A 25,672-nucleotide genomic window follows, 5' to 3' on the forward strand; every position below is an offset into this window, starting at 1 on the left:
GAAGATGCAGAATGTGGTCTTTAAGAACCAGATCGGTCCAGGAAGAAAGCAGAGTGGGGAAATTCAAAGCAAAAAGAAGCTCTTACGGATGAGGCAGAGGGAGGTTTTTAATTAATTGATTAATTAATTAGACATTGTAGTGGTCCCAAAGACGAGCTGTGAGTGCTGAGCAGCAAGTAAGAGAGGCGTGAGAGAGAAAAAAATGGGGATGCTAATGCTAAAGGAATAGTGAACACATGACAAGGGTGGAGACTCTTCAAGGAGGAAAGGAGGACAGCGGGTTGGTGCAGAGGAATCGTGGCAAACCACGGATGGCTATGGGTATACCGCCTCAGAGCCCCAGAATGTCAGCTTTCTGTGACCATCGAGCAAGCATGTGCGGAATACAGGGTTTAAGCCTATCTCCCCACCCCCGCCGCTGGTCACAACTTTAGAGGATCTGAAAGTCATTTTTTATCCTCTCTTCAGAGTCTGGTACTTCTCTCAGTATATAATTTCCCACGTGGGGCATGCCGCTTTGCCACGGAATAGCCTTTTCCTTAAAGCATGTCCAAACTGGACTTGTTTGTTTTTTCCCAAGCTGCATTTGCGACTCAATGAAGAAAACAAGGGGACCACCTAAAAGCTGGCTTCCTTCAAGTTAGACGCCAAAGCAGGGTGCTGCCAAGTGGAAGGCACATCACAGGCGATTCACATCGACACCAGAGTCATTTGTTTTTATTCAGGTGCTAATGGATATGTAGTCACATTAAAGGACAATGTTGGCGTCCGAACTGTAGTCTCAGCTGACTGGAGTTACCAACATTATCGTGACCTATCCACCGCCAAACAGGGACAGCAAGCGGGGCCCTCCCTCTTATATTTTAAAGGCTGTGAGATTTTCTGCAGCTTGTTAATCTGGAGAAGGAGGAGGGAGACGGAGAAAGATGAAGAAATCCCTCTTACCCGGCTGGGGAAGTGTCCTGTGGAGAAGGTCTGCAAGGTATGGTCACGGTCTCTTCTGAGCTCCTGCAAAATGGAGAACACCCTTTAACCTCCCTACCTTGTCTGGAGAGCCTGACCCCCCACACACCCTCTACCTGGAGAAGGTCTAGTAGTCCTTGGCAGACCCACAAGTTCAAGTCCTCCCCCTGCCCAAGAACCCACCCAGCAAGCACCTGGAATTTCTAGAATGCCTCTCTATGCAAATGAGGTGTTTCTGGTATTTTAAACTCTAGCCAATGAAACTTCACCCTCAGGAGCACTACTTCCCACTCTCCAAGGTCCATATATGCGTCTGGTTCACCACGAAAAGTATATGCAGACAAGCCCACCTCAAATAAAGGTATGTGCACAAGCTAAAACTGTCTAAGAGAGCTGTTTCATTGAAGACAGACAAAGAGGCCTTCGTCTGAAAGAGCTGTAACACTAAGATCCTCTGGACACCCTGAGAGGAGGGAGGGAGCAGAGGACACGGGACGACAGCTGGACACCAACATGCGTACCACAGTGTTCCCAGTGGGAGAGACTTTTTTGGCTTGCGTAAAGCCCTGACTTCAGTTCCCCATGATAGCCAAAAAAAGAGGAAAAAGGAAGGAAGAAAGGAAGGGAAGAAGGAGGAAGGAGGGAGAGAGGAAGGAAGAAAGACAGAGAAAAGAGAATCGAGAATGGGAGGAGAGGAGAGGGGAGGAGGGAGGGAGGGGAGGAGGAAGGGAGGGGAGGGGAGGAGAGGAGAGGAGAGGAGAGGAGAGGAGAGGAGGTCCTTCACAGAGGTTAAGAGATAGGATGGTCCTAACACATATGAAAATGCTCCCTAAAGGTCCTGGGTAAAAGAGAGGGGAAATCATTGAGGAGGAGGAGGTTGTTCAGGCAGACAGGAGATAGGGGGATGGTGCTGACAGTCTACTCCTGTCTTGCAGACAGTCTACTCCTGTCTTGCAGTAGATGAAATTTCACTTGTCTTCCTTGAATTGCAGATTGACAGGAGAGCATGTATTTAAGAAAAGTGTATTTGTGCCTAACTTCAAAGGCAGATGCGTCTTGGAAGCCAAGTAGATGTGGGGATGAAATGTAGACTCGAATCCAGGGTGCGACAAGAAGCCGGACAGAGAGAGGCTCAAATACATATCCAACCAGTGCAGTTACAGTGGAGAGAGCCATTTCCCAGCAGCCCCTTGGGACTGCTTCCCACTGCCACTAGTGGGGTGAAACAACTCTCCTCCCTACCCTATCTTGCACCTCATACAAAACTCACCCCCTTCATTTTCCGGATGTCACCCTGAAAATCCCCAGAAGAGGGGGTATTATATAACGGTCTGAAGTACCACAGAATATGAAGTAATGAATGAGGTATGTAAATGGCGAGGCGTGAGTCATGGCTCCCTTTGTCCTTACCTTCGTCCCTGCATTTTAAAAATCGCATGTTTTCCTCACATGATAGAAAGGCAAAACCAAACAAAACCCAGAAAAACTCCTCTAAGTACCCTCTCATGAAGGAACCTGTTTATTACGTCAGGTTCTGCCTAAGCAACCTTAGGAACGGCAGTCGACGTGTTTTTGAGAATCTATTGTGTGCTGGGTACTCAAATCCACCTACGTCCATCTCTATTTCAGAGACAATAAAACCAAAAATAGAGAGGTTAGGTAACGTAGCCATGGTCACCTGGGCACTAATTGTTTTGCTGGAGACTTGAACTGAATCTGATGAATTCAAAGCTCAAGTTTTAATTCATTAAACACAGCATCTCCTCCCTATCCCGCCGTGCTGCCCCACTCTCCCCTGAGAACAGAATTTTCTAGAGCTTTCTAAACCACGCTTAGAGCTGGCCACCCATGTCACCAGTGGAAACTTCCTGCTAGAAGACTCTGGGTATTAGCTAGAGTCTTTCTTTTTTTCTCTGCCCGCATCCTAAACTTTGCAGAATGAACCTTCCCTTTCTTAGATTAGACCAATCTACCGTCTCCTCAATAACACAGAGAAATGCAAACTGGTGATGTGGCTGAGGAGGGCCGGAAACAATTATGTGTACTTTTAACTCCTGCAAAAGGAATGAATTAATTGCTGGCTCAGTCTGAGATATTACATACGAGATCAGTCTGGAGGCAGAAAGAAGCCAAATGAAGCTCTGATTGAGTTATAGACAGATACATGGGTTAAAGTTGATTTGTGAAATGAGCATTTCAAAATCGTGAGGTGGAAGGGTTCCTCTGAACATTCTGGAACCCAATGGAATGTTTTGAATGTCATCTTCTCTCCAAAGATAAAACGGACTTGGGACAAATACGGTATTCAAATCAATTTTAGGCTCTGCTGTGGGGACAGCCACACGAAAAAGACAAATCATGCTACTTAGAGTTTAGGATTGATACGATTCTGGTAGATGTGGGTAAATCAGTCAGTAAAAGATGTCAATATTCACTTAACGTAAGAAGAAATAATTCTTGAGAATAAGAATGCCAAGATACCTTCTTCATTTGATAAAAGCTTTCTCTAACAAACATATTAAAAGTCACATATACCTTTGAAATTTCAGTATGAATGTATGTATGTATGTATGTATGTATGTATGTGTATGTATGTATGTATGTATGTATGATATGTTTGAAACATGGTTCCCACTGTGGAGAACAAGCTAGCCTTGACTTCACCCTGTAGCCCAGGCTACACCTTGAGCTCTCAGCTTCTGTCTGCTTCAGCCTCCTAGATCCTAGAATTACAGATGTGAAACCATGCAGCAGCTCATACCTCAAGATGCTCTCAAAGGCTCAACTGCTGAAGGCTTCGTTAGCCCGGATGCTGCCAACCGGAAGTGGTCTAGGTCGTTAGGAGGTGGGGTCTAAATGCAAAAGCAAGTAGGTTATTGGAGGCGAGCTCTTGAGGGCATATTGAGAACTTGATTGTTCTCTGTTGCTCCCTTCCCAGCCACCATAAAGTGAGCAAATTTGTTCCTTAATGGGCTTCTCGAGGTGGTGCTGGACCTCACCTCAGGCTCCAGAACTCAGCTCAGCATCCATGACTGGAGCTGTGACACTGTAAGCCAAACTAAAGCTCTCGGTCGGGTCTCCTCAGGTAAAATGCTGACTGGCCATTTAGGAATAAAAAGAGAACTCGGACTTCATAGGTCTCGTTCAGTGTTGGCTTGGCCGTCTTAACCAACACAGGGAGCCAAGTGAAACTGGGAAGGAAGGTGTTCAATGTCATACTTGGTATCCTGTTTGATTATTTATTTTTTAAAAAAACTGAAGAAAAGCCAAGCAAGCACAGGGGAGCAAATTGATAATGACAGTACTCGAGAGGAAGAGGACGGTGGGGAATGGGGTTGAGGTCCAGGCTGGCCTGTGTGGCGAGACCCATGTCTCCTCTGGCCCCACATATAGGGGATTGAAATTCAGTAGTAGAGTACTTGCTTAACATAGTCCTCAAAATAGTTGAGCATGGCAATTGTAAGCAAACTTGGCATTGAACATTTTATAACAATGCCACACCAACTGCCATCTTCCGTCGCAACAAGGTCAGAGAAATTGCACCCCGCCCCCTATGCACAGGGGCATAACTAGGTTAGTGGTGTCCATACAAGTTACTTCCTTCAATACATTTTGACAAATTCATCATGCAAGAGCTGCCCCAGTCAAACACGGCATAAGATTCTCCCTTCTCCGCTTCTTTATCTGCTCAGATGAGAACAAGCTGGTCCCAGCACCACATGGCAGCTCGGAACCATAGTCACACGGTGCAAATACACACATGCAGGCAAAACATTCATACACTATCAAATAAAATAAATAAGTTTCAATTTTAAAAATCAAAAAAAACTTTGATGTTTACCTTTAGCCAATCACTTTGTCTCTCTCTGTCTCTGTCACTGTCTGTCTCTGTGTCTCTGTCTCTCTGTGTTCCTCTCTCCGTCTCTCATTGTGTATGTCTTTCTCTGTCTCTGTCTTTCTGTCTCTGTGTGTGTATGTTTCTCTCTGTCTCTCTTTCTCGCTGACTCTGTGTGTGAGTCTCTGTCTCTCTGTTTCTATCTCTGTCTATCTGTCTTTGTCTTGTCTGTCTCTGTGTTTCTCTGTCTCTGTCTATCTTTGTGTGATGTATTTGTCTGTCTGTCTGTCCCCGTCTATTTCTTTCTGTGTATATCTCTGTCTATTTGTCTGTTTCTATCTCTGTCTCTCTGTCTCTGTGTGTATGTGTCTCTCTGTCTCTGTATCTGTGTATATGTATCTGTCTGTCTCTGTTTCTCTGTCTCTGTGTGTTTATATCTGTCTATCTCTCTTCCTCTCTGTCTCTCCGTCACCCACTGCCTCAGTTCTCTAATTCCGCCCTTTTACCTACTGACCTGAATGTTGCTAATGACTTTTTTCTATAGCATGGTATATTTAATGCTCACTTACATGGAAGCATGGCACAATCATTCCTCTACACCTGATTGGTTCATTCCTGTTCTGCTCTATAGAGGCCCCAGGGTTTAACTATTCACCAACTGAAGGACATTTATCTGATCCAAATTTTAATGGTTATGAGTAAAGCCACACGAATATGTGTATAGGTTCTGAGGTGACACATTTTTATTTCTCTTGCTCAAGTTGCTGCTTCATACTGGAGCACTTATTTTTCTCAAATGGGTCAGCTTGAGCTAGCTGTGCTAGCAGCAACATAGGAGAGTTACTACGTGTTCTGGATCTCAGTCCTTTCTCACAAGCATGCTTTGCACACGTGTCTCAGTCTGCCCTCCAGTCTGGGGACCGTGTCATTCACAGCATGGAGTTTATTGCCTTTGACAACGTCCAAGCTGTCTGTCTGTTTGTTGTTTTCTTTCTCGTGGATAGAGTTTTTGATGTGTTTTAGAGAATCGCTGTCCAGCGTGTTCTTAATGTCTTCTGAGAGCTTCTGTTGGCTAGTTCTTCATCAACTTTACACAAGCTAGAATCTTTAAGGAAGGAGGGGGACCTCAACTGAGAAAATGTCTCCAATAGATCAGCCTATAGGCAAGTCTGTGGGGATTGTTCTTGATTAATGGTTGGTGTGGGAGGAACCGGGCCACTATGGGCGGTGCAAATCCTAGGCAGATGGTCTTTATTTGTATGAGGCAGACTGAGAAAACCATGGTGGGCAAGCCAGTAAGCAGTGAGTCATTTCTTCATGTCCCCTTCAGTTCCTGCCCTAACATCAATGATAGATTGTGACTGAGAAATGGAAGCCCAATAGCCGCCTTTCTCTTCAACTTGGTTTTTGTCAGTATTTTATCACAATAGAAAGCAACAAAGAGCTTATTCCTGGTACTGATTACACTTATCCTAAAACCCAGCTTCGTGTGTTTTATTATTCTATTTCTGTACCTCATGACCCTACAGTGTAAATTTTATTTGTTAAAGAATAAGGGCGAGTATGGTGTGGTCTTGGCAGTGCCATGCCTCTAAGAAGTTCTTTTTTTTCTCCAGACTTCTCCTATTTATTGTTTCGAACTCAACAACCTCAATAATGTTCAACTCTTACATGGCTGCTGTGCCCAACAGTGTTGGACTAATATGGCTACTTAGTTGTTCTCAGTAACACAGGGGATCTCGTTCACCGACTGAAGGGAACATTCTTGACGCTCCTCCTTCTGCTAACCCAAAGATGAAATGAAGCCTCCTCCTGAGGAGACCCCTGTCACATCTTCAATGGAGACTACCACCCAAGGAGCTGGGGGACCCGAGAGTCCTGTGTTCTCAAATCAGCCGACTCTCCATACCAACAGACACATAGGCACCCGGAAGAAAACTTACAGAGGATTTAAGGAATTTGAGACACTGAAAAGAAACAACACAAACTGGGTGGAATCTGATTAACAGGCCGTGCCTCATAAAAACAAAACGAGGAGGAAACGAGAGACTCCGTGTTGTTTTTATAAGGACAAACAGCCAGATTCAGAGGTCAATAACTTGCCCTAGGAGCAACCCATGAGTCACTGTCATGACTGGGTTAGAACCCAAGGCTCCTCATCCCTAGCCCAGTGACAAGTCATCAGAGCTGTGGACGCTGGCCCTCACTAGGTCTGACACATCCTTCCATGATGCCAGTTGTCAAGGAAATGACCTCCGTCAGGACCCTCCTGTGGTACTGCTGGACTGTCGTTATCGGAGAGGAGGTGAGCAAATGTCTTCGTTTTCACTTGGAGAGAGGAGACAGAAGACAAACATGATGATGTGTATGGAGGTGTCAGGGGAGGGGCGTCTAGAGGAGGGCACAACCTCCCCTTCAGAACAGGAAGCAAAGCCCAGGGAGTAGACAACATGAAGAGACCGTCACCTCATGTTGGCAAAAAACCACACACAGGAGAAAAGCAAAACTGGAAGAAAGCTTATGAAAGTGATTCTCCCATCTAAAACTGTCTTATCAGTGCGAAATTATGGCTTCTAAAAGTCTTTGGAGAAAGGAGTCGGTTTTCTTCCGGGATGTGGTTCCTAGAGGCTGCCCAGGCCCTGGTAGGTAACCCAACACCACGTCCATGCTATATACATATATACATTTAAGTGGACTCTGTAGCCTAAATTAAAAACTTTATGAGAACTCATGAAATTGGAAGGGAAACATAGTCGTGGGGATGGGGAAGTAATCTGAGGAAAGGGAATAGGTGTGGACTTGCTCAAAATACATCATATACATGTGTCAAAGGTCAATCAATAAAAGGGGGATAATAAAATTCTTTACAGTACCATGAGCTACTGAGAAAGGTTTTCTAAACAGAGCTAAACATTGTAAAGACGTTTGAACAGGTGCGTGCCATTACAAGGTGCGGTCTGAGGTCTTTCCTAGTTGACATTCCGTCATCACTAAACCTGGTTTGCCGAGTGAGAGGAAAATTACAAAACAGTCAGAAGAGCGATGTGAAGGAACGCACCCAGGAAGGAAAGCGGGGCTGCCCACTCAGCTCCACGAAGGTCAGTTCCATGATGAATCATGTCCTGAACTCATTTCGTAGTTTAAAAATGTGCAGTTTCAAACGGTTCAGTCTAACTCTCAGTCAGAGTTCAATGAGAGGGATCGTCTTCCTAGAAGTGATATGCTTCTAGTTTCTGTGCACTTCACCCATCTGCCTGAAATTGCCCTGTCCCGACCCGTCCCATCCTGTTGTCATACTCATGTCTCCCCCTCCTCTGCCACAAAGGGCTTGGGGACTCACCCCCCCCCCATCATGTTCAGAACTAGACTTGTTCCAGTTTGTTCCGTCTGTTTTTATTGGCTTCTTGTGGTGCTGAAAATGAAAGGTAGGGCCTTGCCCATGCTGGGCAAGTGTTCTGAAATGGAGCGCAACCCCATTCCTCTGCTTTACTGAAATGCTGTTTATCCCTTACAAACATTGGTTGGTTGAAAATGTAGTTCTCATTAGGAGATATTGGAGTGTCGGACCATAAGGGACTGAAGGGGACAGCGGTATCGGAAGAGATGGTGAAGCTGTTAGGAGAACTTACAGGCTTATCCAGAGGACTCACATCAGGTAGCTGTGGACCATTTGTAACTCCAGCTCCAGGCTAGCTGATGCCCTCTTCTGGCTTCTACCATTGCCCCCTACCCCCACACGTGACAAATACTTAGATGCACACACACGCACAGATGAAAAAGAAAAGAAATATTTTTTTTTCTTTTGGGGACGTGATTAGGGTTGCATCTTCATGAATGACCACTGACAGAGTAGCAGTGGATTTGTGGGTGATGTCAAGCTGAATCAGATTTAAAGAAATGCTTTGGCTGGACCTCTCGAAAAATCCCTGGAAGTCTGCAAACCACTTGAAGACACTTAGAGTTTTCAGATTGTTAGTAGATACAGACCCTTGCCTGTGGACCAGAACGGAAGGTCAGATTAAACTTCTCTTTATAAATTATAGTATTGTTGCTAACAGTGAAAAATGTACTAGAAAGGACTCCATCTCTCCTCATTGGCCATGGTCATCATGGTTCACAGGGTTAATCACACTACTTAGTACAAGGGATTACTGAGCCCTTGGAAAATGTCTTCGCTGAGGACCTAGCTCAGTTGGTAAAGTGCATGCCGTATACACAGGAGGTCCTAAGCTGGAATCCCTGGAGTTTGTGCAGAGGTCAGGAGTAGGGGAAGTGTGTGCTTTTGTAATCAGTGCTTGAAGACCCAGTGCTGGCTCCTCAGGGCTTACCAGCCTAGCCTAAGTAGGGGGAGCTCTAAGCTCAGGAGGAGACCCTGAAAATCAGGTGGTAAGTGACTTAGGGAGACATCTGGTGTGGGTCTCTGGCCTCTACATTAATAGGCAGGAGTGTGTATATGCACCTGTGTGCACTCACCACACACACACACACACACACACACACACACACACACACACAAATGCACACACACAAATGCACCCGCAAACACATGCACATGCATGCATGCACACACACATTGAAACAGGGTCTCTCATTGGAACCCAGCTTACTAATAGCCTGCTTGCTCTGAGGATCTCTTGTCTTTGCCCCGAGAGGGCTGAGCCCACAAGCCTCCATGTCCACTGGGCATTTGTGTGGGTTCTGGGCATTGAGACTCTAAATGATGGTTTGGCAGATGCTTTAACCCAATATCCCCATATCCCTGTATCCCCGTATCCCCATATGAACCGCATCCCCATATCCCCGTATGAGCCATATCTTCATATCCCTGTATGAGCCATATCTTCATATCCCTGTATTCCCATATCCCTGTATCACTGTGTCCCCATATGAGCCATGTCCCCATATCCTTGAAGCCCCATAGCTCCATAACCCTATATGAGCTACACTACCCTGGGCAAGAGGACATGTGCCCTACAGTTTTCAAGAGAGTGCTTACCAATTATAATGTTGGTAGCAAGGGTGATTATGGGTGGGCACTGTGCATAGAGGAAGTTCATATGCCTTCAGATTTATCATGATCAGACTGAAGTTATCATCTGCTATTCTTTTCCTTGAATAAGAACACTGGCATGAGGTCTGTCCCCTGGCTACCCTTTAAGATCCGTCCTGTAGTATTGTTAACCATATCCGGTGCAATATTCTGCTTAAAGAAGTATGGCAGGATTAGTCACCTGAAAGAGCCTTTATGGTGTCGGTCTCTGTATTAGAAACCTACCCTTGGGCCTTTCATTTATACTAAAGTTTAAATGTTCTTAAAATAAGTTAATGTTTGGAGCAGTTGAGGGGAGGACCGCAAGTGTTCCCTACAGTCTTCCAACTGCTTTTGAATCCCAAAGTGAGAGCACTTTGGGAAACTCCCTTCTCCTCCCGTTTCTCCCAGACCCTGAGGCTAGTCAGCCAATAAGCAATGCCCGTCTGAGCCACTGGGTGGCACTGGCTGGCCTGAGATCTGGGCGAGAGGGAGGAGGAAAGAAAGGAGAGTGGGAGAGAAATATGGAGGCAGGGGAACCAGGAGCCTAAGAGGAAGAGGGATCCAGACAGATCGAGAGGACAGAGACTAAGCCACAGGCAAAGGCCCCCTGTGAACGCTATGTGCTGACGTCTCATTAAAGGGCAGCCCAGTTCTGAACATCCAGTTCATGTTCCCAACAACACTGTGGTTCCCCGTCGCCATAGAATGCTGTGGGTCTACTGATCCTATCAAAGATGACCCCTATCAAAGAGACACAGTCTTCAGGTAGGGAGGGGTGTGTGTGTGTGTGTGTGTGTGTGTGTGTGTGTGTGTGTGTGTGTGTGAGAGAGAGAGAGAGAGAGAGAGAGAGAGAGAGAGCTCTCTTCTATCCTTTCAGGACTATCTGACTGAGTATCAAATCTTTGCATTGCGAAGAAGGAAGGCAGAAATCTCAAGACCTCCAACTGTCTAGGGCTCGGCGGTTTTGTTTTATGCTAGGCTGAGTAAAATATATTCGTCTCAGCAAACCATGCTCCCTCTTTCACAGCTCCCCACCTCTGCCACTGTGGTGTGTAAAAGCAGCTTTCTGCATTACAGAAATGAATGGGTGTGGTCGTGTGCCACAAAAACTTCACTTTCAAAAAACCGGCAGCAGGTCACGTCTTCCTGTGGCTTGTTCCGGTGGGTTCTTCCACAGTGACCTTTCTAATTTTTCCTCCCAACCTGTTCTAACAACCTGCAACACCGGTCTTGGTTCAGGACTACCTGTTGATTGGTTTCTCTGAATCTGGGTTGACTCTGACCCCATAAGTCTGGGACGCTCCTGTAAATGGCCTCCAATGTTACTACTGCTATCTGACCATAGTCAAGGGGCTGTCTCAGGGAATGTTCTGGAGAGACTTGACCTCCGAAGTTCTCAGGACACACGGACACACAGACCCATGGCTGTTGAACAGTCCACAATGCAGATGGAGAAGCTATCTAATGGGGTGGGGGAGCATGGAGTCTCGGGGATGCTCCAGCAGCAGTGAGCTAGCTTGAAACCAGATGAGAAGGGTTAGTCCCACCTCAGACCAGCGGGGACTGCAGTTTGCTTCTGGGACCTTCCGGCCACTCACTCTAGGCATCCTCCTCTGTTCCTCAGAGCCCTTCCTGATCTCTGCTCTCACTCCCAACCACCTTCCCTTTGTCCAATACTAACATGGAAATCGCCAATAGCGATTAGGCTGCCTCCCACTGAGGGTCTTAGCGTTTCCATAAGTCCAGGGAGCATTTTAAGAAAAACATACTGACCCAGGAGTGATACTGATGTGATACATGGAGAGAGACTAGTTCTTGGACGGGAATGGGTAGGAAGATTTAGAAATATCATATGGCGGGGTTGGGGATTTAGCTCAGCGGTAGAGCGCTTGCCTAGCAAGTGCAAGGCCCTGGGTTCGGTCCCCAGCTCCGAAAAAAAGAAAAAAGAAAAAAAAAAAGAAATATCATATGGCCTGCAGAGTTCTAAGGGTTGGGGTATGAAGAGCAGTTCTATTTGAATTAGGCCACACAAGGGCAACCCAGGCCAGTGGGTTCTCTCTCTCTCTCTCTCTCTCTCTCTCTCTCTCTCTCTCTCTCTCTCTCTCTCTCTGTGTGTGTGTGTGTGTGTGTGTGAAAACCCAGACTCTCTAAGGAATAAATGGCTGAAGTGTGAGCTTGTGTTTTGATTTTTTTCCACTCCCTCCGCTCTTGGCAAATGAAAGAATCAACATGGGTGAGATTTCTGTACAGCACATAGAATGGAACACCCTGGACCGGATGAAGATGTGTTTGTCCTCCCCAAGAAGACAGGGTTTTGTTAGCATGGTTGATCGTGAATAGGTACACTGGAGACTGAGGTACTTCAGAGGTTTCAACTTTCCCTAAACAGACTGCAGTAGCGATCTGTTCCCCAAAGGCCTGGAGGCACTGCCTATAGACTCCTGAGACTGGCGTGTGACGTCGCTTTCTCAGACGTGCAAGTGGGAAAAGCAAGATGCTCCTGGAGCACACATGGGCAGTACAGAAATCTGGAGGTCGTTTTAAGATATGAGGTTCAATGGATGGATGATTGTTTTGACCTTCCAGCTCTGAGATCATAGCTTACACCCATCCAAGCATCCTCTAAAGGGACCAAAAGGGCCAATTGCCCTATAGAGGGTCACTTCCTGGTGCTAACGCCCCTCTTTCCCTTTCACTCTGTCCCCTTAGATCCCATCACACATGACCTGTGACCGCATGGATCTGAGGTCTCGCTTTGTGGGAAACTGAGACAAAGACATTGCCCGTCCAATTATGAGACCTCAAGGCAAGCTATTGTGGTTTGTACAAAAGCAAAACTGTGGTCTAATAAACACACACACCTTAACTACTTTTCTTTGCGTTTTGTAGTGCCGGGGGGGGGTGTCAAACTCGGGGCCGTGCGTTTGCAAGGCAGATGTTTTACCGTTGAGATACACCCAAGCTGACATCTTACTCATAAGTAGTGGACTTCAGTGACTGGATGGCTCAGTGGTTAAAGCGATGCTGCATCAGCCTGTGGTCATGGGTTCAGACCCTGGGCACCCACATGAAAGCCAGACATGGTAGTATTGTATCCACCACCGTAACCCGGTGACATGAGCTCACCAGGCAGCAAATCCAGCTGGAAAATGGTCAACTCCCAATTCTGGGAGAGATCCTGTCTCAAAAACTGAGGTAGAACGTGATCCAAAAAAAAGACATCCAATGTTGAACTCTAGCCTCTGGAGATGTGTATACATAGATGAATGTGTCTGCACACAGACATACATACATCCCCTACCCTGTAACACACACACACACACACACACACACACACACACACACACACACGGATGATATGTGAATACTGGATCGTAATGGCGAAGTTTACCCATAATTCTCTCACCTACTTCTTCCCTTTGCTTGGGGAGTGGTGTCCTTTCTTAGCCCTCCTCCTATCTCCCTATCTGATATGGACACTGTTCTAATTATGCTCAGCCTCCTAGCTAAAGTTAACCCACAAACAGTTCACTACTGAGGAAAATGGCTCAAGGCTGGTCAGTCCGAAGCAACATCTGGATCAAAGATAGGTCGTGTAGGGTGCATGCTGGTCCATCAGTGGCCAGGTGAGAAGGGCTTCACCCACCTAGGCTGGTATCACTGGTGATACCGAAAGCCCACCAGCTTATGCAGAACCTGGACTTGAAAAGATACTGGGGGCTTCAGAGAGCATGGGGCAATGTGCAGACAGAAACTGACTGATACTGAGACTCAGGGCATGAGGGATCCTCTAGGGCAGCATCGCAGTTATGAATGCCAACATGGCTATGAATTCCCAGCAACTGTTCCCAGGAGCCCCTCCTCCCTTATGGGATGAGCTAAAAGGTGCCTCTGCTGTCTTGTGATGAAGAGCACCTAGAGTACCTGCCTTCTTCTTTCAAGACCCTGTCTAGCTCCCGGTCAGTAATAAACTGTGACAGGCTAAGACAGATCACACTAGAAGCAAAGACTCAGGAGACAGTTCCTCACCTCAGAGAGGTGAGACCAAGGCACTGGAGCTGAGCAGACCACGGGGATAGATTCGGTGACCCTCAGAAGACCCTCTTTATGGAAGCAGCACCTTGGCCTATGCGCAAGTTTAGTCTTATGCTCCAAAAAAAAAAAAAAAAAAAAAAAAAAAAAAAAGAATTCAGTCTTAAGGAAATGAGGGCGATCCAGTCACATCCTTGTGGAGTGTGCATTCCACAGAGGCTGAGCCTGCAGCTTCTCAGCCGTCTCCTCAGTGACTAATGCCTCCGATACAGCGAATCGACATTCTGAACTGTTTGGGATTGTCTAGATATCAAGTGTGCCAACTCACTGGTGTATTCCAGAAGCTCCGGTTATGTCATAGATAGCTTTAACACGATTCACGCTAGTGGCCCTTACAGTGGAATGCACTTAGAGTCAAAATATCCACAGGAGAGTTCCCCTGGTTGAAGAAATGTGAACTATTCATAAAGATGAAGACACACTATGTCTGAAGACGTTTAAATATAATTTTCAATTTAAAAAAGATCATTGCAAATGCATTCGATAGCATCGGAATCACTCTAGAATTTTGTCTTACTATGCAGACATTTTGCAAAGGAAAGAAGACAGGGGTGTCCTAAAGGGATACTCAAGAGGAACACGCTCTACGACGCCATGATCTGCAGTTCAAAATGCCATTACTGGCAAGACCTAGTTCGTCAATTATAAGATGAAGACGTATGCAGTAGACTGTTCCGTCTTTAAAATTAGGGAGCGTCTTTTGTCGGTTGGTAGCGTTGTATGTTCTAATCCAAAGCTTTTTCTTTCATAGGGATACATATACTGATGGTATATTTTTAGATTGATGGTATCTTAGCATCAACAATCCAGAGTACCAGTGAGTCGCCGCTCAATGGTAGAGGCTTGATAACACATTTCCTCACATGTATGTGTATTTGTGTCTGTGTCAGCGTATGCACAGGACGGGGTGTGGGATCCCTGGGGTTGCAGTTGGGTATCTCCTCCATCATTCTCTACTTCCTTTACTGAGGCAAAGGCTTGCATTGCATCTCAAATGTGTTGATTCTGGATAGCCAGCTCACCTCAGGGATCCCTTGTCTCTGCTCCCCAAGTGCTGGATTTGTAGGCAGTCACCACGCCCACCTGGTTTCTAGATCCATTCTAGGGATGTAATCTCCAGGTCTCATGTGAGTACAACCAGTATTTTATATGCTGAGTTATCTCCCCAGCCCAGATAATATTTCATTTAGTGTATAAACACAAGTTGATGATCAGCCCCGAAGCAGACTTTATTTATTTATTGTTTATTTATTTATTTAAAATTTTTAATTTAATTTTTGTTTTTTTCTTTTCTTTTCTTTTTTTTTTTTTAGGCAGAGTCTCTCTACATAATCATTGTGATCTGGAACTCACTCAATACGTGGACCAGGCTGGCCTTGAACTCATGGAGATCCACCTGCCTCTGCCTTCTGTGTGCTGGGATTAAAAGGAGGTGTGTTCAACCACACCCAGCTGAAGAAATTAACGTTAATATGTCATTAAAGATAAAGTTTGCAGGGAATTACACATCTACTCTCTAAGGTAGTTATTGTTAGCATTTTCTCTAGGCCCCGCCCAATAGTTACCTAGCAACAGTCTGTGTCTCCGCCCCAGGTAGGAGCCAGGAACCAGGAGTATAAGAAGGACAGGGCTCAGCTCCTTTCACTTCTCTCCATCTTCTCTCTGTCTTTCTCCTCCTCCCACCTCCCCCATCTCTTTCCTTTTCCCCTTCCTCTCCCTTCCCTACACGTTCCTGGCTGGCATCTTCTGTTCTTCTGTGTCCTTCTTCCTCTGCTTCTACTACTTTCCAGGTCCTGGCTCTGCTTCCTGGCTCCCTTCGCCCAGTAAGCTTCCCTGTGTACTGGGCTTGATTTATTCAAGAGGACACCTTGGCAGGGCCCGCCCGCCGAGGCGCTCCCTCCTGTGATATTACGCTTAGCTTCATTTCCTAAAGCACAACACTTATGGGTTCACGTATTTAGGTAGAGCCTTGTCTCACACTCAAACAAACCTATCTTTTGAGTAATTAGTAATAATGTCAAAAGCTACTGTTGGGAGACACAGCTTGGTGGCCTGTGCCGTCACTTGAGATTTTTGATCTTAGCCATTCTGATGGTTGTAAGATAGAACCTCAGAGTCCTTTGATCTGCATTTCCCTGGTGCCCAGGGTGCAGCTCCACAGGAGAATATTAGCCAGCTGCAGTGGAGGCACTGAGGGGGCCTTTGTGATGAAACGAAATTAATTTGTTTTCTGTCCTTTGTGCTTTTAGAACTCTTCCCTGAGGCCAAGTCACAAGAATTGTTTGTAGGATTTCTTCTAGTATCCCTAGAGCTGTATCTCTGATTTTTTTAGTTTACTTTTATGTACTCTGTGTGATGGTTTGCTCGCCCAGGGAGAGGCATTATTATAGGTGTGGCCTTGTTGGAGGAAGTGTGTCACTGTGGGGTGGGCTTGGAGACCCTCCTCCTAGCTGCCTGAGGATGCCCAGTTTGTTCCTGGCTTCCTTTGGGTGAAGATGTAGAAATCTCAGCTCCTCCTGCACCATGCCTGCCATGATGATAATGGACTGAACCTCTGAGCCTTTAAGCCAGCCCCAATTACATGTTGTCCTTTATAAAACTTGCACTGGCCATGGTATCTGTCCACAGCAGTAAAACCCTAACTAAGCCACTCTGTGAAGTATAGGTTAAGGGTTTGGCTTTTTTATACTGTTTATTTCCTGACAAGACTTTTCATTGACTATTAATGATGGCTGTCTGGATGGACAATTTCATCAAAGAGTAGTTGACCAGGACTGTAAGGGTGTACTGATGACCTCCAATTTACCATCCATCCATGGGTCTCTTCTCCAGCCTTAGAAACCACAGTTTACATTCAGTTCTGAGTGTGCGTTGTACACGTGTGGTCACACCTTGTGCACACGTGTTGAGTGCCAGAGGTCAACAGTGAGCATCTTCCTAATTTTCTACCATACTTTTGAGACAGGGTCTCTCCCTGAAACCTGAGTTCACCATCGGTTAACTAGCTAGCCTTCCAACCCTGAGAATCTTCTGGTCTCTCCTCTCAGTGTTGGTTTCCAAGGACGTGCAAAGGGCCCAGACTTGGGCCCTCGTGTTTGCACAGCGGTTAGTCTGCCCACTGAGTCATCGCTGCAGTCCTCATACTTGGTTTTGAGATTGGCAGGAAAACCCTTCGTGCTTTCTGTCTTCAGGATCGTGTGAATGTCACTGCTCATGAGCGACTCTGACATCCACAAATGCAGTTGTCGAACCTGGAGAGGAAAAGGCAGGCAGGATGGCGTTCAGGCAAGGAGCAAAAGATTCTTACATCAGAGGAGTCAAATGTGAGCGTGTGCGTGTGCGTGTGTGTGTGTGTGTGTGTGTGTGTGTGTGTGTGTGTGTGTGTGTTCCCTGACATCGGAATCCTGAATTAAGAAGCTATTTTCTTTTGCTGTGGAATATAAACAATCTCTAAGAAAATTATTTTCAAAATCACCCTAATAAGGAACCTTAGCTTTTCCAATAAATTATATAGGTTTTAATCGCAGAGACCTTTTGAGAATTCAAAACACACTGTTATTAATTTAATCTTCTTACCCTATAGGATGTCGTACAAGTGAAGGCAGGTACAAGATAGAACGAGGCCTGTCATTGGACGAGAAGGAAGGATGGGTGGGAGAAAAGTCTTAGGAAGAGGAGGAGACTGGAACAGGAAGGGAGGAAGCCATGGAGATACCATGAAGGCTGACGTTAAGATTCCACTCTGTATCTCTACAGGTTGTTATGAATGTTCTTAAGGGGTGGATGTGTACAGGGCTCTGTATGTCTAGGTGGGCAATTATATCTTACCAATTGGATCAGAGATTATTGTGTTGTGTGTTCTTTCATGTGGCGATTTAAGTTTAAGAGAGTATGTGTCGGTCGAAGACACTAGGCCGCCATGGAATTGGGATGTATATTTCTGGCATGGTGGCTGCCTGCCTTGGGAACTGGATGGGTAGAGAGATTGTTGCCAGGCTCAGAGAAAAGCCATCGGCAGTGTGATATGGGATGGAGCAGAGCGGGTGAAATGCTTTGCTGACTGAGATGAAGATGTCTACCAGATATCTTGGGGCACTGTGGTGCTGGACCTAGTGGAGATAAAAGACAGCATTTTTTTTATATAATTTTACATAGACATTACCTCTGGGGAGGGAGACCCCTGAATTGGATGATATGGAAGTAATTGCATTTTGTTTTGTTTTTAATACCTTTAGCTACTTTGTTACAAAACCCCACATGCAAAAGACCCTGGGTCCTTAGAATAGTGTGAGTTTCATAGACAACTGTGGTAAAGCAAAGACATCCACAGGTCAGAATATTGGTATTCCTAAATTTGGGGGTGCTAAGCCAGAAGGTATATAGACTTAATCATCCAGTGGTGGCTAGCTAAAGTTAGAAACTTCTAGTAACCTTTGAAATGGGGAGAGGGGTTAATTGGTTTTTCTAACATTTCCTTCAGAACGTGCCCTAGAAGTGGGTGGGGAAATGGCACCAAGCAAGCCGTGAGGCCAGAGTACCAGGTAGGAACAAAGAAAGTGGGCTCTGGGATGAAACTGCTGTAGATTTCCAAAGCAGGCTTCTTGCTGGCTTGGTGAGCTTCAGAAAGACATTGGATATTCAGTGTCTCTTTCTCTAGAAGTTGACAAATAGATCTTTGGGGGTCACTCTGAAGGGTTGGTGATTAAGGGGGGCAGAAGGATACACTTAAGAATGCCCTGAGAACAAAATAAAAACAAAAACCAGCCTGCTACTGATTGGGCTCATGGTCAGGTACAGGAGCCTTTTTCTCCAATCTGTGCATGTGGACAGATGTTGAGAAGGATCACACAAATGCCATAGCAACTAAATTATTATGATGCATTTGATATTTTTATATGGGTTCTTATTTTTTTTTTTTGTGATGAATAGCCACACAGCAAAGAGTCATTAGGTGTGATGATTATTTTATCTGTTGGAAAAATTCCTCTTGCTAACCACTAAAATAACCACTAAAAAAAAAAAGGAAAGCTGCTTCATCCGCTCAATGTCCTAATTTCTGGTAGCAGAAACCATGTATCATCTCCAACCGTGTAAGAATCTGTGCTCACCATGTATCAAGCTGCAGGTTCTCACGGGGACAATGGAACAAAGGTGATCCAAAATGCTGTGTCCTTGTCGCCCATCTGAGGATGTGAGAAAGTAAGCCTAGGGCTGAAGGCTAAAGGCTCTCGATTTGAAATGCTAATTTGCTTGGCTCGAAGACATCCGTACTTTGTTCACTGTTGCTTTTCTGGATGCTACAAGAGCACCTGGCCTACACAGAGCAAGCGCTCCATGAGTGCTGACTAAATGAATGCACACATGGAGGACCAGAGCTTTTGCAACATTGTTGCCAGCTGTGGCCCCTTTCTTTAGAGGATGCCTAACAACGCACAAATCCAAGAGGAGCCTCTCCACTTCAGGTCAAGCCCCATCTCAGAGATGATGATCGGTAAGGTCCAGAGAGGAACAGGACTTGACCAATGATACACAGCGTCAAGGCTGACCTGGGGAGTCCTCCTGCCAATGGTGTAAATGGGCACCTTCCCCAGAATGATTGCGTTACCAGGGGAGAGGGGCGTATGGACACCCTCGGGTCACCCTGGTGCTTACTTGGTCTTAGAGCCAGCGGCTGTATAATTTAATAAAAAGCTTCAAGAGACATCACAAGGTCACTCTCTAACAGCGTGACTGGGTGTTTTGGAGGTACCTGTTGAAACTTTCCAGCTATCTGTGCAGGAAATGAGTTCCCAACTCAAACAGACAGACAGACAGACAGACAGACACACACACACACACACACACACACACACACACACACACACACACCAACCCAACCCAAACAGCAATGAACTAGTGGATATGGTTTCTCTATGACCTGTTTGCCTCAGATGAGTGGATGAGATTTGGGGCAGTGACTTTGGAGCTTGCCTGGCAGCCCCAGAATCCTTTCACAGAAGAAGGTTCCAGAGGTAGTGCTGAATCTGAGAGAGGGGTCCGATGTTCACTCTTCAAACGTTCTCACACTTGCTTGGGTTCTGTCCCGCCATTGTTCTTCCACCCCTTCCTCTCCCACTTGCTCAGGGACAGGCCACCCCTAACCCCACCCGGACGATATCTCAGGTGGACAGACAAACTTTGCCTTTGATGTGGGTACTGATAAAAATCCCTCTGCAGCCCTTCTAAGCATCAACATCACATCTTCTCTTCCCCTTCGTTCTGAGGGAGACCACCTCTCACAGACGGGAGTTATGGAGAAGTCAGATAAATGTGTGAGACCTGGCTACCAAAAGCAGGCCCCAGTCACCACCCTAAGGCAAAAGGACCTGGGAGAGTTCACTAGTGGATGCTCTGACGGAATTCCCCGAGTCTGCCTAAAGAGGGAGCTGTTTCCTTGGAGTGCTGACACGAGGGGGCTGCTGCTAGAACTGGGTTTGCAGGACTGCTCCTGGGAGACCAAGAATAAGTTTGAAACAAACCTAAGTGGCACTTTCCAGGAGATGGATGAGCAGCAGGAAAATCAGATTCCTCTCTCACCTACAGAAGCTACCAACTATACAACTATATGTGCTCTAGGCAAATTGTGAGCACTCAGGCTCAGTCTAGACCCATAAAGTGGGAGCCTGGGAGGAGACCTCCTGCCTCACTGCACCCACACGAGGGCTGTTTGTGCTTGTAAGGCTACCAGGGAGTCCTGGAGAATGTGAAGGATCAGTTTGGAGCTGTTGGCTTCCTGGAAGCAGGCCCCCAAGCCCTTCAAGTCTAGAATCTTAATTATAATGGGGGGGAGGGGGCACATTTGTAGCATGCATGCAGTGTGTTTCGGGGAGCATGCACATACACACACGCACATATACACACTCAAACACACACACACACACACACATACACACACACACAAACGGAGGGGGGTGCATAGAAAGTTCTAGAAGCAAGGATGTTCTCATCCCTGTCATGTTATACAACCGTAAGATGCATTGTCTACTTATTCAGTTGATTCTCCACACATAAGCAAAGCAATATCCCAGAAGAGAAAGGCTGTGTTTGCAATCCACACAGTGTCCAGGTGTGCCTCTCTCTTGTCAGGAAGGGAAGGGACACGGGCCATGTGGATATGAGACAGGAGAGGAGATAGTCCAGTTTACAAATCTGGATAGAGTCATTCAATGTATATACACACATTCTATGTATATATACATGCACATATATACACACATACACATGTATACACACATACACATGTATACACACATATATATAAACATATATGTATATAATATGTATGTATGTGCTGTATATGTATATGTGTAGTATATGTATATGTATGTGTGTGAATGCATATCACAGGGCATCTCAACCTTCCCAATGCTGCAATCCCTTAATACAGTTCCTCATGCCGTGATGACCCCCAGGCATTAGACTATTTTCGTTGTTACTTCGTAACTGTAAACTTGTACCTGCTATTGAATTATAACATAACTATCTGCGTTTTCTTCAATGGTCTTAGGTGACCCCTGTGAAAGGATCAGTTGACCCCTTTGGGGGGGTCACACGACCCACAGTTTGAAAACCACTGCTCTACCAGAATCAGTCCTTCCTCCAGCCTCTGACTGACTCTCAGCTCTCTACTCGTCACCCAGTCATAGAGCACACATCTCGTACCGCACAGCCTCAGTCTGGGGAGTGAAGGAGCCAATCCTGGCTTTCGTGGGATTCTCGGGGCAGCGGAAGACCGAGACAACTGAACCCACAGTCACAGTGCAGAGATGTGGTGAGTACACCAAGCTCTGGGGATACACGGAAGGGGCCTCTAGCCGGGGACATAAGGAGCGAGTGCCTCACACTTTTCTCTAGAGTAGGCTCTTAACAGAAAATGTAAATTTGCCATTTCAAGTAACGAGGGAGGATGTACAGGACACGAGTTTCCCTCTGTACCTCCGCATGAAAGGAAGACGTGCCTGAGGTGGATCTAAGAGCATTCTCTGAAGGTTGGCAACCGTGGAGGGGTAGAACAAAGAGCTCCCCGTGTGGCATCTCCTTGGACCCTTCGTTTGCAAGTGAGCATGAAAAGGATGTAGTGTATGGGGAACTACGGTGGTGTAGGAGTGGCTTTTGAGTCAAGAGAGGAAACTGGACTGGGATATAGCCATGCGTATTTAGAAGAACTGGAGCCAAACAGCTTATGGGTTGAAGGCGTGGGTGTTCAGAAATCGAGGGCAAGCAGGAAGGGCGGGGTCACGTTGAGCACGGGTCTGACACGAGGTCATGAAGATGCATTGGAAGCAGAGGGCTGAGGATGGAGCTTAGTGGTTAAGTTGCTTGCCTAGTGTCTTAGTTAGGGTCCACCACACCTAGTATGCGTGAGGCACCGACTTAATCCCTATAGGCAGTTACTTCCACAAAGATGATGACAGCACTTAGGAGGGAAAACGGACACAACTTGGTAACTTGGTGAACAATGGGGAAAAGATAAACAAACAAATCTCTTGATACCAATGGGCCCATGGGACAATGCCATAGGCCCAGCATAAAGTATTTAATAAATACCATCTGTATACACACAGACTCTGTGGCCCTCCGTCTCCCAGAGAGAAATGTATTCTCACATAATGGAATAAGAAAAACGCTAGCATCCCACATCCTCCATCTTGGCTTCTGGTGTGTGGTAGTTCTGCTGCGATCTGGGAAAGGGAGAGAGATGGCCCTGGGGATAAGCATGTGACAATTAAAACTTTCAGAAGGGAAGCCATCAGCACAGCGGGGAAGAATCGAAGTTATGCAAGGGAACATAACCAGGATCCTGTAGAGACCTTAAAGATGAGTTCGTTCTTAACTCAAGGTTTCTTCTCGTTCGAGTGTAGACTAAGAAAACAGTAAGGTACAAGAAGGAACCTGAATGTTTTTCAAAGATATTCACAGAAAGGTTGTTTATAACCTTGAAAATCTGAAAATGACCGTTGTGTCATACAGGAGTAGGCAATGGTCTTAGAAAGACCAAGGGGAGTCTGCTCTGTAGTTGAGAGACCTTCCATAGAGTGGGGACTGATAGAGAGATGTCCCAAGGACCTAGCAAGGCTCTCAAAACCATGACTTTAACAATGGAAACGAGGGGCTCATAGCAGCCATATATGCCTGCATCCCCAAGTATCCCCAAGCCTGTAATAGGAAGACATACAGACTCACTGTACAGATAACACTGGATTGGGCCACCCAGAGCTCCAGATCCTGTCTGTCTTGTTTATTTATTCTGCCATGCTCTATGCTAAACCCCAAAGAGAGACTGACAAGGAACCATAATCCCTGCACACACGGTAGACACTGATACATGTGCACTCGATGCTAACACTTCTCTTCTGTGTTGCTAAGCAAACCCTGGCTATCTTTGGCATCTCAGTATAATCCAACTGAATAGTCTATCTTACCTCCTCTTTCTGATATCAAGATAGCCTCATTCCCACCACTGAAAGGGAAGAAGAGCTGTTATTAGAGGGGCAGACTTGGTTACTGGCACCTTATTGTGTATTGGGTCAACCTTTTTGCCCACCTTGAAAGTAGAAATGGTAACGGACCAGCCATTTTAAGACCACTGGGGGAGAGGCAGAGGAAAACAGCCACAGGATAAAGATAGCTGAGCAAAAATGTAGAAAGAAACGGAGTACCTCGAGATATAAATTTGGGTGTGGTATGCTGGTACACATCTTTAATCTTGTACTAGAGAGGCAGAGGTATGTGAATCTCCATGAGTTTGAGGCCAGCCTTGTCTATATAGTGACAACCAGGGTTATCAAGTGAGATCCTCTCTCAAACAAACAAACAAACAAACAAAAAAGAACCCCAAAGATATCATGAAATTGTCACAACAACGTTATCTATCCAGAAAAATGTATTTTTAAAAAATAGATAGTCCCCTAGTTTTCCCAGCTACTGATTGGCTGGACTTCTTGCTACTTACAGCTGTACTAGCCATTTTAGAGACTTCTCAAGTCTGTGGTCCAGGAAGGTATATTCATATCTAATAATTCACATCTAATAGGTTATGGGATCCAATGCAATAAGTGGTGGTGTGGTCACAACACAAGGGACACGGTACAGTGGAGTCAGCTGTTCTTTGATGGGAGAGGGTTCTTCTGGGGAGAGTCCTTGTCTGACAAGGCTTTGAGGGAGGCAGGAATGCTCGAGTTGGGTCCAGTCAGAGACTCTAGGTAACCACTCAGAAACAGCTATCATACGGAGAGACGCAAAATACACAAAATACACACACACACACACACACACACACACACAGAGAGAGAGAGAGAGAGAGAGAGAGAGAGAGAGAGAGAGAGAAGTGAAGTGAAGCATGTCGAGATGGAAGATGCTATGATGATGTCATAGTAGCATGTCAAACGGAAGACGATATGGTGATGTTATTTGACCGGAAGAGGGGGTGCCTGTGAGACAAGGTGTGAGATCATATGAGGTGATTTAACCAGGTCATTTAAAAGACTCCGGGGTCCTTGGGCAACTCACTGGACTGCCTCTTCTTGTCCTTCCTCAGCTATCAGAAGGGCTTTGCTGAGAGGAGAAGGTGGCTGTGACTGGAACGGCAGCCCTGTAAGGATGCTGTGAGAGACCCTCCCGGAGGCTCCACTGCGTTGTGGGACACGGAAGTTTCCATGGGAAGTACCGATCTCGCCCCGCCCACTTGGTTTCACGCTGCATACTGTGCTGAGGACGGAGCTGGCATTTCAGCGTGAACACTAAGTGGTGACTCAGAACCAACAGAAGTGTGGACCGCTGTTTACTCAAAAGGAAGCCTCTGGTGTGACAAACGAGAGTGGGCTGCGACATTGTGCAGGACTCATGAGCCAAGAGGCTTGGAAATAGCACATACCACCGCGGCAGGTGATTCATCTCTCGTTCGATCTTCTCAGGCAGGGCATCAGACGCCAGCCTAGGCAGACCCAGAGCCGGCCAGGGGCATGCTCAGTGCCTAAGTACTGTGGACATCCTTAGATTCCTATGACACTGCCACTGACTTTGACGGTTCTGTGCGAGCATAACACTTTCAGTCTAATTAACCTTGTAGAACCAACCCGACCCCCCCTCCGCGCATTCCCCCCCCAGAGTGAAAATTGTAAAGTTCAAAGGTCACACGTGAATTTTCAGCTCACCAGAAGTTCCCTTAATCTTTTTCTTAGAATATTTAAGGAAGAAAAAAATATACTAAAATCGATCCGGTAGAAGGGAGCAAAAGGGTATGGGTAATAAGGTAATGTCTCAGGCCTCGAGCTAGCTCAGCTTCAGAGATGGCCCAAACTTCCTCTGTAGGCCAGAGGCGACAGAGATACTCAGTATAAAGATCAGGATTTGAAGCCTGTCCCTGGCACAGACGGCAGGGGCAGCTCTGACTGGATCCAAATCTTTCCTAGTTAATGCTTCCTGTCCCCCAAGTAGAAGCCATAGTACTGCCCACCCCCCACAGAGGCTGTGAAGCTCACAGCATGGGCATGAAGCAGTGCTAGTGTGGGTCACACAGTAGGTACCCAACAAATGACGGCCAATTCTATGAGGGAGGAATCCAGCAATGCTGGATGTTGGGAAAGGCACTCAGCATGGCTCTGCAAGGGACAGCTGAAGCTGCACTTGAAGGTGCCAGGGGCTTTTCCACCTCCGCATTGTTCCGTGGTTCTCAGACCTGTGAGGAGCAGCCCTGTCTGCAGAGGAGAAAA

General features: G+C 46.2%; 1 long non-coding RNA gene across 1 annotated transcript; it reads left to right on the plus strand.

Annotated features, from left to right (window-relative positions):
* The first annotated feature begins 6,918 nt into the window (after positions 1-6,918).
* LOC116887254 lies at positions 6,919-25,033 on the plus strand. Its single transcript, XR_004386206.1, has 3 exons — positions 6,919-7,103; positions 21,469-21,732; positions 24,499-25,033. It is a non-coding gene; the product is annotated as an uncharacterized LOC116887254 (long non-coding RNA).
* The last annotated feature ends 639 nt before the right edge of the window (positions 25,034-25,672 follow it).

The sequence above is a fragment of the Rattus rattus genome, chromosome 18 (genome assembly GCF_011064425.1).
Source record: "Rattus rattus isolate New Zealand chromosome 18, Rrattus_CSIRO_v1, whole genome shotgun sequence".
Taxonomy (NCBI): Eukaryota; Metazoa; Chordata; class Mammalia; order Rodentia; family Muridae; genus Rattus; species Rattus rattus.